This window comes from Oratosquilla oratoria, chromosome 36 (assembly GCF_046742065.1).
Source record: "Oratosquilla oratoria isolate Oo_2021 chromosome 36, ASM4674206v1, whole genome shotgun sequence".
Taxonomy (NCBI): Eukaryota; Metazoa; Arthropoda; class Malacostraca; order Stomatopoda; family Squillidae; genus Oratosquilla; species Oratosquilla oratoria.
Genome location: NC_134812.1, coordinates 7991274 through 8003773, shown reverse-complemented (window position 1 = coordinate 8003773; position 12500 = coordinate 7991274).

The following is a 12500-nucleotide window of genomic DNA, read 5'->3' as shown; positions in this document are numbered from 1 at the left end:
GAGCGAGAGAGAGAGATGAAGAGAGAGTGAGAGAGAGGGTGAGAGAGTGAGAGGGCGAGAGGGTGAGAAGGAGAGGGAGGGGAAGAGAGGGAGAGGGGGAAAGAGAGAGAGGATGAGAGGGTGAAAAGGGGAAGAGGAGAAAAGAGGAGGGAGAAAGAGAGAGAAGGAAAAGGGAAAGAGGGGAAGAGAGGAAGAGGGGAAAAGAAAGAGAAAAAGAGAATAAGAGTGGAAGAAAGAGAGAGAAGAAAAGAAGGAGAGAAGAATACAGTGAGGGAGGAAGACAGGAAGAAAGTATGAGAGTGGGAGAGGATGAAAAGAGAATGAGAGAGATAGAGAGGAAGAAAATAGGAGTGTGGGAGAGGATGAAAGTAGAATGAGAGAGAAAGAGAAGAAAAAGGAGAACAAGGACAGAGAGGAAAGAGAATAAAAAGAGGAGGGAGAAGATAAAGAGAAAGAAAGAGAGAGATATACTTAGATAACGAATGAATTAGAATAAGAGGAATGTAAAATAACCAAAGAAAATTTAGTCTAATAGAGACGATTTGTCCAAGTGAATGAGAGGAGAGAGGAATAAGAGAGGAAGAGAGGAGGAAGGTAGGAGAGAGAGGAGGGAGAGAGGAGGGAGGAGAAAGGAGGCAGGAGAAGAGGAATAAAAGGAGACAGGAGAGATAAGAAGAAGAAAGTAGAGAGGAGAAGAGATGAAAAATAGAAGAGGAGGAAATTAAGAAAGAGAAAAAGGAAGGAAAGAGAGAGAGGAAGGAGGGAAAGAGGAAAGAGAGAGGAAGTAGAAGAGACGAGAATGGAGGAAAGAGGAAAAGAAGAGAATAGGAGGAATATACGAGGAATATACGAGGAAGAGAAGAGAAGACAGAGAGAAGAGGATAAAAAGAGGAATGGGAAAGGAGAAGATTATGAGAAGAGAGGAGAGAGGGGGCGGGGGGAAAAGAAAAAAGAGGGATGAGAGAGAAGAATAGAAGAGAGGAGAGAGGAGGGAGAAGATGGGAAATATAGAAGAGAGAGATGAAGGTAGACAGGAAAGAGAAAAGAGGAATAGGGAGGAGGGAGGAAAAGAGTATGAAATGTATAAGGCATAAAGAAAGAGAGTAGAAGAGAGGCGAATAGAGGAGAGGGGAACAGAGATGGGAGAAATTTAGGAGAAAGGAAGAAGAGAAAGAAAAGGAGAAAGGCGAGAAAGAAGAGAAAGAAGAGGAGAACAGTAGACAGGAGAGAGAGAGAGAGAGAGAGAGAGAGAGAGAGAGAGAGAGAGAGAGAGAGAGAGAGAGAGAAAGAGAGAGAGAGAGAGAGAGAAGAATGAAGAAAAAGAGTATAGAGGAAAATGAAGAGAAAAAAGATAGAAGAGAATAAGGAAAGAGGCAAATAAAAAAGAGAATGAAGAAGAGAAGAAAAGAGGAGACAAGAGGAAAAGAGAGGAGGAAGAGGGGAAGAAAAGAGTAAAAAAAGAAAGAAGAAAATAGGGAAAAGAAGTAGAAAGAAAAAAGGATAAAATTAGATAACAAAGAAGAGGAAAGCATGCAAAAGAGATGAGGAAAGAGGAGGAAAGATTAAAAGAGAGGAGGAAAGAGGTATGGAAAGAGGAAAAGAGGAGGAAAAGAGGAGGAAAGAGAGAAGAGACAAGGAAAGCGAGAAGAGATGAGGAAAGAGAGGAGAAAAGAGGAGGAAATGGAGAAGAAAAGAGGAAAGAGAGGGAGGAAGCAAGACTGGAAGAAGGACAAATATATAATGTTCTGTGAGCTTGAAGAGTAATAAAAAGCGTGGAAAAGAGAGTAGGAAAAAGAGGAGGAAAGAGAGGGAAAAAGAGGAGAAAAGAGAAGAGGAAAGAGGGGAAAAGAGGAGAAAGGATAAAAAAGATAAGGAAAGCGAGAAGAGAGGAGGAAAGAGAGGAGAAAAGAGAGGAAAAAGTGTAGGAAAGAGAGAAGAAAAGAGCAGGAAAGAGAAGGAGGAAGATAGACTGGAAGAAGGACAAACATAAAATGTTCTGTAAGCTTGAAGAGTAATAGAAATAATTAAAAGGAAATGGATAAAACGAGGGAACAGGAAGGTCACGATAAAGCATGTAAATGAGAGAATTAAGAAGAAGAATTACATTTCATTGAAAAATATCGCAACGAAGACATGAAGGAATAGCAGTGATAAAGAAGGAGGAGGAGGAGAAGGAAGAGGAGGAGGAGAAGAAGAGGCGGGAGGAGGAGAAAGAGGAGGAGAAAGAGGAGGAGGAGGAGGAGAAAGAGGAGGAGGAGGAGAAAGAGGAGGAGGAGGAGAAAGAGGAGGAGGAGGAGGAGAAAGAGGAGGAGGAGAAAGAGGAGGAGGAGAAAGAGGAGGAGGAGGAGGAGGAGGAGGAGGAGGAAGAGGAGGAGGAGAAGAAGGAGAAGGAGGAGAAGAAGACAAAGAAGAGGAAGAAGCAGAGGAAGAAGAAGAAGAGAAAGACGAAGAAGCAGAAGAAGAAGAGAAAGACGAAGAAGAGGAAGAAGAACAACAACAACAACCCTGACAAGTCAAGAAAAAACTTCACAAAGTGAGAAAGGCGAGTTGGACAAAGGGGGGAGGGGGCATCCCCCTTCCCGTCCCCCCCTCCTCCTCCTCCCCTCTCCCCTCTCCCTTTTCCCCACTTTCCCCTCTCTCCCATTCCTCCTCCTTTACTCTCTCCCCTCCCTGAATAGGAATAAGTGAATAAATAGATAAATTAAGAAATCTGATAACTAAATGAATATATGAATGAATAAAGAATTGAATAATTAAGTAAATGAAAAATTAGAAAAAAAATAGAATAAAGAAATAAATGTAGAAAAAAAAATGATAAATAGATAAATAAATTAAGTAATAATGATAGATAAATAAATGACCATATGAATAGATATAATAAATAAATAAATAAAGCGAATAAATGAATTAATAAAGTGATAAAAAATATGAAGATGTAAGTCTTCGAACGAAAAATATGTGAACGAAAAGATCATAAGCTTTGAGGTGAAACAAGATATTTTTTTCTATTCTTTCGTACATTTCGTAATGTTTCGTGTCGTTTCGCATTATTTCACATTACATCTTGTTGTTTCGTATTTTTTGAATTTTTTTCATATATAAAATATTTCACAGTATTTTTTTTTTTTTGTATCGTCACAATATTTTGTATTAATTCAATTTTTTCAAAATATTTAGCTATTTCTTGCATTATATCGTGAGAGTTCGTCATAGTAATTCTTGTATTAACATAGTGGCTTTCGTAATATTTCGCTATTTTTGTATAGTTTAGAGATTATTTATATAATTTTGCTTTTTTTTTATATTTCGCATTTTTTCGTGCAATTTTACAATGTATCGCATTATACCACATCTATCAAATGTTTTGGTACATTCTTATTACGTGGGGAAAATTAAAATAGTTAATAATCTAAACCTGTTTTTTTTATTTATGTTCGTGTTTATGTGCATTGCAGTTATCTATAGAGCTTAGGGAGAAATAGCGAGAGAAAATGTGAGGCAGACAAAGAGATAAAAAAAGGATAGAGAGAGAGAGTGAGAGACAGAGAAAGAGAGAGAGAGAGAGAGAGAGAGAGAGAGAGAGAGAGAGAGAGAGAGAGAGAGAGAGAGAGAGAGAGAGAGAGAGAGAGAGAGAGAGAGAGATGGAGAAAGGGAGACAGAGACAGAGAAAGGGAGAGAAGATGAGATCAATATAATTTTTTTGGAGAGAGAGAGAGAGAGAGAGAGAGAGAGAGAGAGAGAGAGAGAGAGAGAGAGAGAGAGAGAGAGAGAGAGAGAGAGTGAGACAGAGACAGAGAAAGGGAGAGAAGATGAGATCAATATAATTTTTTTGGAGAGAGAGAGAGAGAGAGAGAGAGAGAGAGAGAGAGAGAGAGAGAGAGAGAGAGAGAGAGAGAGAGAGAGAGAGAGAGAGAGAGAGAGGGAGAGAAAGAAAGAGTGTGAGTGAATGTGTGTGTGTGTGTGTGTGTGTGTGTGTGTGTGTGTGTGTGTGTGTGTGAATGTGTGTGTGTGTGAGTGTGTGTGTGTGTGTGTGTGTGTGTGTGTGTGTGTGTGTGTGTGTGTGTGTGTGTGTGTGTGTGTGTGTGTGTGTGTGTGTGTGTGTGTGTGTGTGTGTGTCCGGCGTCGGCCTCGAATGAGTTATGTCTTGCAGGAAGGCCAGCCGAGCCTGGCTCCCCGGCCGCTCTCGACCAACGTTTACTGCGCCAGAAAACACTCACCGTAAATAAAAGAAAAAGAGAAAAAAAAGAGAGAGAAAAAAGAGAAGAAAAAAGAGGAACTGTTGGGGAGAGACTCGTAAAGAAATGGTAAGAGAGGAAGAAGGAAGAGGAAGAAGGAAGAATGGAGATAGAGAGGAGTAGAGAGGAGAAAAGAGGGAAAAGAGAGGGTGTTCATAAAGAGTGAATAAAGAGAAGGGAGAGGAGGAGGAAAAGAGAGAAAAAGGAAGGGAGACAGGAGGAGTAGTAAAGAGGAGAGAAGAGCGAAAAAACAAATAAAAAGAGTAAGAGAGGAAAAAGGGAGAGTCTGATATGAGAGCTGCTCTCAACAGTAACTTTCTCTCTCTCTCTCTCTCTCTCTCTCTGCAAAATGTTTTCTTTAATTACAAACTTTCAAACAATGATTCATTTGCTTTCAGTATCTTATCTATTCATAGAATAATTTTTAGTATTTTCTGGGTCAGTGTGTTTGACAAACGCGTCCTCTTTTCCTGGGCCAAATTTTGTTTGACAAACACGGTCAGATGATTTATGTGTTTGCTTTTCCACACTAGCCAGCACCTCCACCCACCCGCCCACTTTTACACCACAGACGCCCACATGCCCCACGCCCACATCCGTCCCTTACCCCTCACCACGTACATAAACATACACATACATATGTGGTTCGGTTTAACGCTGTGAATTCTACCCTCTATAAGGAGGATATGACCGTGCCCCTTACAGAGGACTATGTCCCGTTGAATTTAATAAAACATGCCCTTGGTGCAACTCGTTAGTGGTAGGGTTCGAACCGCTGTCACTACTCACACACACACACACACACAAACATACACACACATACATAAAAACTCTTAAATTCACAATAATTTTGATTCGTCGGAAGTAAAGGCGATTCGGAACTCGTCAAAGATAACGACTACTGTAGTCCCAACTCGTCGAAAAGGATGATTATCATTAATTCGTTGAGAAACAAGACAATTATACTCTCAAGTCGTTAAAGATGACTACTAGCCTCAACTCGTCGAAAATGACGACAACTTTCAACTCGTCGAAAATGACGACAACTTTCAACTCATCGAAAATGAAGCCTACTTTAGTCTCAAATCGTCGAAGATGACTACTAATCCCAGCTCGTCGAATATGACGTCTAGTCTCATTTTGTCGAAGATTACGACAAGTCTTAATTCGTCGAAAATGATTAGTCTCAACTCGTCGAAAATTAGTCGAAAATGACGACTAGTCTCAACTCGTCGAGAATTAGTAGTCTTAATATGTCGAAAATGACGACTAGTCTCAACTTGCCGAAAATGACTAGTCACAACTCGTCGAAAATGACTAGTCTCAAGTCGTAAAAAACTCGTCTATAATGAAGATTACTCCCAACTCGTCGAATATGAAGACTTCTCCCAACTCGTCGAAAACGAATAGTCTCAACTCGTCGAAAATGACGAGTACTCCAAACTCGTAGATAATGACGACTCCTATAATCTCAAATCGTCGAGGGTAAAGACTCAATGACCCTGCGATAGGTAATACGCTCATTACGGGGCCCATCTTACAATTGGCGACCTCGCCAGGAATCTCGCCTTTCCTTCCAAACCTGTGCTTCACCAATATCGGGCGATGAATAATTAATGAAGGTTATTTTGAATAGGTAGTAGGTACGGGTAGGTGGGAAGGAGGCAAAGGGGAGAAAGGGGGAAGGGGAAGGAAGGAGGGAGGAGGAATAGGAAGGGAAGGGGGAAGAGCGAGAGGGAAGGGGAGGACGGGAAGGGAGAGGGGAAAAAGGGGAGGGAAAAGAGAAAGGGGGAATGGGAGGAAGGGAGAGGGGAGGAAGGGGAGGGGGAAGGGTAGGGAGAGGAGAAGGAAAAGAGAAGGGGGGAAGGGGAGGAGGGGAAGGGGGAGAGAAGGAAGGAGAGGGAAAGGGTAAGAAGAGGGGAAGGAGAAGAGAAAGGGGAAAGGAGAGGAATGGAAGGGAGAGGGAATGAAGGGGAGGGGGAAGGGTAGGAAGAGGGGAGGGAAAAGAGGAAGGGGAAGGGAAGAGGGAAGGGTAAAGGGAGAAGGGAGAAGGGGAAGGGGAGCTGAAAAGAGGAAAGGGATAATGGGAATGGTGGAGGTAAGTGGGAGGAATGGTGGAGAAGTGGGAGGAAAGGTGGAGGAAAGTGGGAGGAACGGTGGAGGAAAGTGGGAGATGATAGGTGGAAAGGAGTAATGGGAAGGGGCAAGAGAGGAAGGGGAAGAGGGATGGGGAAAGTAAGAATGGGAAGGGGGAAGAAGGAAGTAAGGAGGGGGATGAAGGAAGTAAGGAGGAGAATGACAAAAGCAGGAGGAAGGGTGGAAGTTAGAAGGGGAAAGGGGGAAGAAGGAAGTAAGGAGGGGGATGAAGGAAGTAAGGAGGAGAATGACAAAAGCAGGAGGAAGGGTGGAAGTAAGAATGGGAAGGGGGAAGAAGGAAGATAGGAGGGGGATGAAGGAAGTAAGGAGGAGAATGACAAAAGCAGGAGGAAGGGGGGAAGTTAGAAGGGCAAAGGGGGAAGGGACAGGGAGGGTAATTGAAAAAATTATTCATATATTTATCAATATATTTATTAACTTAGGCACTTATTTAGTTGTATACCTATCTATTTATATGTATACTTCTTTATCTACCTATTCGTTTGTGTATTTGTACATTTATTGGTTTATTTTTTATATGGAAGAGAGTTTCATTTCTTATTTTCATCTTTTTCTTGTAAATATTTTATGTTAGTCAAGTATAATCTGATTACCAGATTTCTCACATCTTTCGTCACTGATTTCAATCTTAAACATTTCAAACATAATTTATGAACACTACCAATCTTATTTCAATTCAATGAAAATATATGAAAAAAGAAAGAAATTGAAATATCTATGGCCCTCGCTAATGTGTGTGTGTGTGTGTGTGTGTGTGTGTGTGTGTGTGTGTGTGTGTGTGTGTGTGTGTGTGTGTGTGTGTGTATGTGTGTCTGTGTGACAGCAAACATACAGCACCAGGAACTTCTAAAAATTATTTTGTGAGTAAATAAATGAATAAATGAATAAACAAATAATTACAAATAAAAATAAAGTAAACAAATAAATAAATAAATAAATAACAAATGAATATATAAATGAATAAACAAATGAATGAATAAATACACAATATATATATATATATATATATATATATATATATATATATATATAGATATATATATATATATATAGATAGATAGATATGAAAATAATAAAGAGAATAAAGATGAATACATGATGGAGTGAAATACCATAAAAACAAGACAAACAATAATGTTAAAAATTCATTAAAAAAAAGACACGCACAAACACACACACACAATATATGATGATGATGATGGTGATGATGATGACGACGACGACGACGACGACGATGACGACGATGACAATGCTGTTGCAGCTGCTGCTGCTGCTGCTGCTGCTGATGATGATGATGATGGGAAAGAGGAAGTGGAGTAGGTGGAGTAGGTGGAGGTAGGTCTAGTGGAGGGTGAAGACAAAGACAAATCAGGACAAAGCAGACCAATATAAAATGGTGGAGGAAACTTGCAATAATTAAATCGCTCTGAAATGAAACATAAACTCACAAGCAAGATGCAATTGGACTCTCAATGTCCGCCATTACAATCTCCATGCAAGAATGCAATAAAGCACAGTGTTAGACGTGGCAATGAAATCTAGAACGTTTAAAAAAAAAAAAAAAAGTAAAATAGAAAACGTAAAATAGAAAAATATAAGATAAAATAAAATAAATAGTATAGAATAAAATAAAATAAAATAATCAGATGAAATAAAAAAAATAAAACAAAATAAAATAAAATTAGATGAATATTAAATTGAATACAAACATAATAGGATGAAAGAAATTGAAACTGAATACGTAAAATAAAATTGATAAATAATAAGTTAGTGAATGACTAATTACGTAAAGAGATAATTCAATTAGTAAACAAGAAACTCGATAAATAGGTAGATATATTAATATACAGATAAACAAATAAACGAATGAATAGTTAAATAAACATAAATAAATGAAAAATATACTATAAGAAACAAATGAATATATAGATAAATACATAAATTACTAAACAAATATATAAATTAATGAGTTAAATAGATGATAAATTCATAAATAAATAATAGAAAAAACTAGTCTAAAACACAGACTAGGAAGGGACAAAGAGAAATAAGAGAGAGAGAGAGAGAGAGAGAGAGAGAGAGAGAGAGAGAGAGAGAGAGAGAGAGAGAGAATGAGAGAGAGGGGGAGGGGGGGAGAGAGCGAGGGAGAGAGAGAGAGAGAGAGAGAGAGAGAGAGAGAGAGAGAGAGAGAGAGAGAGAGAGAGAGAGAGAGAGAGAGAGAGAGAGAGAGAGAGAAAGAGAGAGAGAGAGAACGCGTGCATAATTTCTGATCGGAATCTGATCGGAATTTCTTTTGGGAATTTAAAAGCAAAAAAAAAAAAAAAAAACGGAAAATGTCGACTTTAGTTAAATTCCCAATGGCTTTCCCCCAAGCGTTGGGTATGTAAAGTACCAGCATAACTAAATCAGGTCTCTTATCTCTCTCTCTCTCTCTCGCTCTCTTTTTCTTTCTATCTTTCTATATCTATCTATCTATCTTTCTCCCTCTCTCCCCCTATCTCCCCTCCTTCCCTATCTCCCCTAGTCCTTCCCTCCCTCTCCCTCCATCGCTTTCTCTCTCTCCCTCCCTCTCTCTCTCTCTCTCCCTGTGTGTGTGTGTGTGTGTGTGTGTGTGTGTGTGTGTGTGTGTGTGTGTGTGTGTGTGTGTGTGTGTGTGTGTGTGTGTGTGTGTGTGTGTGTGTGTGTGTGTGTGTGTGTGTGTGTGTGTGCGCGCGTGTGTGTCTATGTGTGTGTCTGCCTGTGTGCCTGTGTCTGTGTGTGTGCGAATGTATGCGTTTGTATGCGTGTGTATGTGCATTTGTCTATATCCATTCCCACCCCATCTATCTTCTATTTCCTTATCTCTCCATCACAATTCACTCACCCATTTTCTTTTATATCAATTGTAATCAATCGCATTAGCATTCCGTTTTCTATGCCCTTCGTTTGTTTTTCATTTTACTTTCGCCCCGTTTTCTTTCCTTCTCCTTTCGTTCAATGTTTTTATTGTCGCTTTCTATTATTGCATCAATTGTCCTCTTCCATCTGTCTCCTTTCGTTACTTTTTTTATTGTTTCGATTCTTTTATCCATTTCGTTTCATTTACTTTCGTTCACATTTTCTATAATGGGTTTCTTTGTTTTTTCCTTTGTTTTGTTTCGTTTCTTTTCTTTTGTAACTCTTGAAGCTAAAAAGTATCGTACGAGATAAGGTAAGATAAGATTACATTAAATAAACACATATGTAAATAAAGATAAGATACATAAAGATACAAAAGATAGAGATGAATAATGATAAGCCGAGATACATAAAATAAACAGATAGAAATAAATACTGAGACAAGATAAGATCAGATAAGATACGTAAAAATAAACAAAGGTAGAAATAAAAATAAAGATAAAATAAGACAAAAGTAAACAAAGATAAAGATAAATAAAGATAACAGAAATAAAAATAAACAAAGAAATACATAGAGATAAGAGATAGAATAAAACAAAAAAAATAAAATAAAAAGAATTTATCTTTTTTCAATTATATCTATTTTGACTTATTCATTAACATATTTATTATTTTATTTTTATTCTTTTTTATTATCACATCGTCCTCATCCTTTGCCTATTTACTACTTAAAGTGTTAAAAACGCCCCTACGGATCAGATTCACTTATAAATTCTACTCTCTCTCTTTCTCTCTGTCGCTCATTCTTATTTTATTATAGACTAACTTTGTTCGGGTGAGAACGTTCATCACATAACTTCTACTCTCTCTCTCTCTCTTTCTCCCTGTCGCTCATTCATATTTTATTATAGACTAACTTTGTTCGGATGAGAATGCTCATCAGATAACTTCTACTCTCTCTCTCTCTCTCTAATTCTTATTTTATTAGAGACTAACTTTGTTCGGATGAGAATGCTCATCACATAACTTCTCTCTCTCTCTCTTTCCCTCTCTCACTTTCTCTCGCTCTCCCTCCCTCTCTCATTTACCACCTCTACATTATTGTCCCGAAGGACAGAAACGCTAGTTATTGCTGACAATATATCAATACCAACATTGCGATAGCCTAATATGGTAATAAAAGGTATCTATCCACTGTAATCTTACTATCTCGCAAATACACACTGCAATGATGCTGGAGAGCCTACGCCAAGAGGCGCTGAGTAGTTGCGGACGAAGCCGTCACTTTTGCCCTATATACCTTGGGGACTACTGAGATAGGAGGTGAGTGCGGGACTCGAACCCTTTGAGGACTGTGGGAATGGCAGCAAACAGGCACTGCTTCTGGGAATCAGGATTCGAACCCGGGACTAGGAAATTGCGAGACAAGCATGCTTTCGATTACGCTATTAGGTGACAGCATTATATAAAAAAATATATAAGAATTGAGGAGACTGCAAGAGACCATAAGGCCTACACTATATAGTTTATGTCCCTTATTACCTTTTGTCCCCATGAATAGAGTTATTTAATCTTTTCTTAAAACAACCTATTGCTTCAGTACTCATTAGACAGTTATTAAGTCAAAAAAATATTTCTATTTTTCTATTTCATTTGTTTGTTTTTAAACACTGAGGGGAAATGTCGACGCACTTTTGATTACGCTGTACGTAAATGTCCTTGACAGGTCTTGGGTACAGACACAAAGGACCTGATGAGGTACAGTTTACCATCAGAAAGGGAAAATATGTCATTAATTATCGCTCATCCCAAAGTTAAAATGATAAAAAAAAAAAACACATTAATTATCACTTAGGGTAGAAAGAGGCACTTGGTTGAACCAAAAAGGGCGGGAAAGTTATCAAAAAAAAAAAAAAAAAAAAAAAAAAATCAACAAAGGATTTGTGAACGACATTATATACAAATATTCTTAATCCAGCCCCTTCAATATGTGAGCGAACGAAATTTAAAGAAACTTGCTTTGGAAAATACCAGTTGGTTTCGTTCACCTTGAAGGCTGATTCCAGCGTTGTTAGGGTCTATCAGGATTGGGAAAATGTCCTAATCAGGACATTTAGCCTAAAATGATGAGGTCTTTTGTCCTAATGTAATTCACAGAGCGTTACTGTATTGAAGAGCTTAATGACACCACATTGTAAGACAATGGGGAGGAAGGACTAATCGTGGAGGACAATGGGAAGACAAGGAGGAGGACAAGTGAAGTATGGGGAGAAAGGGGGATGGGGATAATTTTTTTTTTTTTTTTACTACGGTGCATAAAAGTCTCTTAACGAAAAGCTATAAGAACTAATAAGTTATCTTCTATTTTCTATATTCAAAGTATAGCCACAGTTATGAAACATTATTGTAATCGCGTAGAGAATATCTTGTACATAATGATACTGCATTATTCATATCTCACAACGTCGAAGAAAATTACATGCATATATTAGGCACACACACACACAAACGCACATACACACAAACGCACATACACACACACACACAAACGCACATACACACACACACACACACACACACACACACACACACATACAAACACACACACAGGTGAAGAAGGTAAGGAGCCTACGCCAGGGGGCGCTGAGTAGCTGAGGCCGAAGCGTCACCTTTACCCTATCATGCGATATGGGGTCTGCTGGGGGAACAGGTAACACACAGTCAATCCAGGGAATCGGAGAAGAGTGCGGGATTCGAACCCACAACTAAGCAAATGCGAGACCAGTATACTTTTGATTACGTCACCAGCGAAAGAGAAAAAAATCCAAATAATCACAAAAGAAAAAATATACAAAAACGAAACACTGATTTTAGGAAATTAATCAACTTCGTCTTAAAAATGGGTAAGAAAATTGTGGACATTTATTCCCACGGTTTTATCAAATGTTGTGATACAATCTCGCATGTTGGACAAAACTAATGCTTTTGTTTTTTTACGACTTTTGGATTTCAATATGATATGCGTCTGACAAAAAAAAAAAAAAAATCCAGCATCAGTCTTGTTCTGCATTCAAGCGTCATATTTTCAATACAATTTTTCATTATCATCTTAAAGAACATAATAGTTATTTTTAAATGTAAAAAAGTCAAATTAAACTCCTTTGTATTCATCGCTTCGATTGCTAATATAGCGTGACCAAGCATAAGTATAAGTATTCATATTTATATATA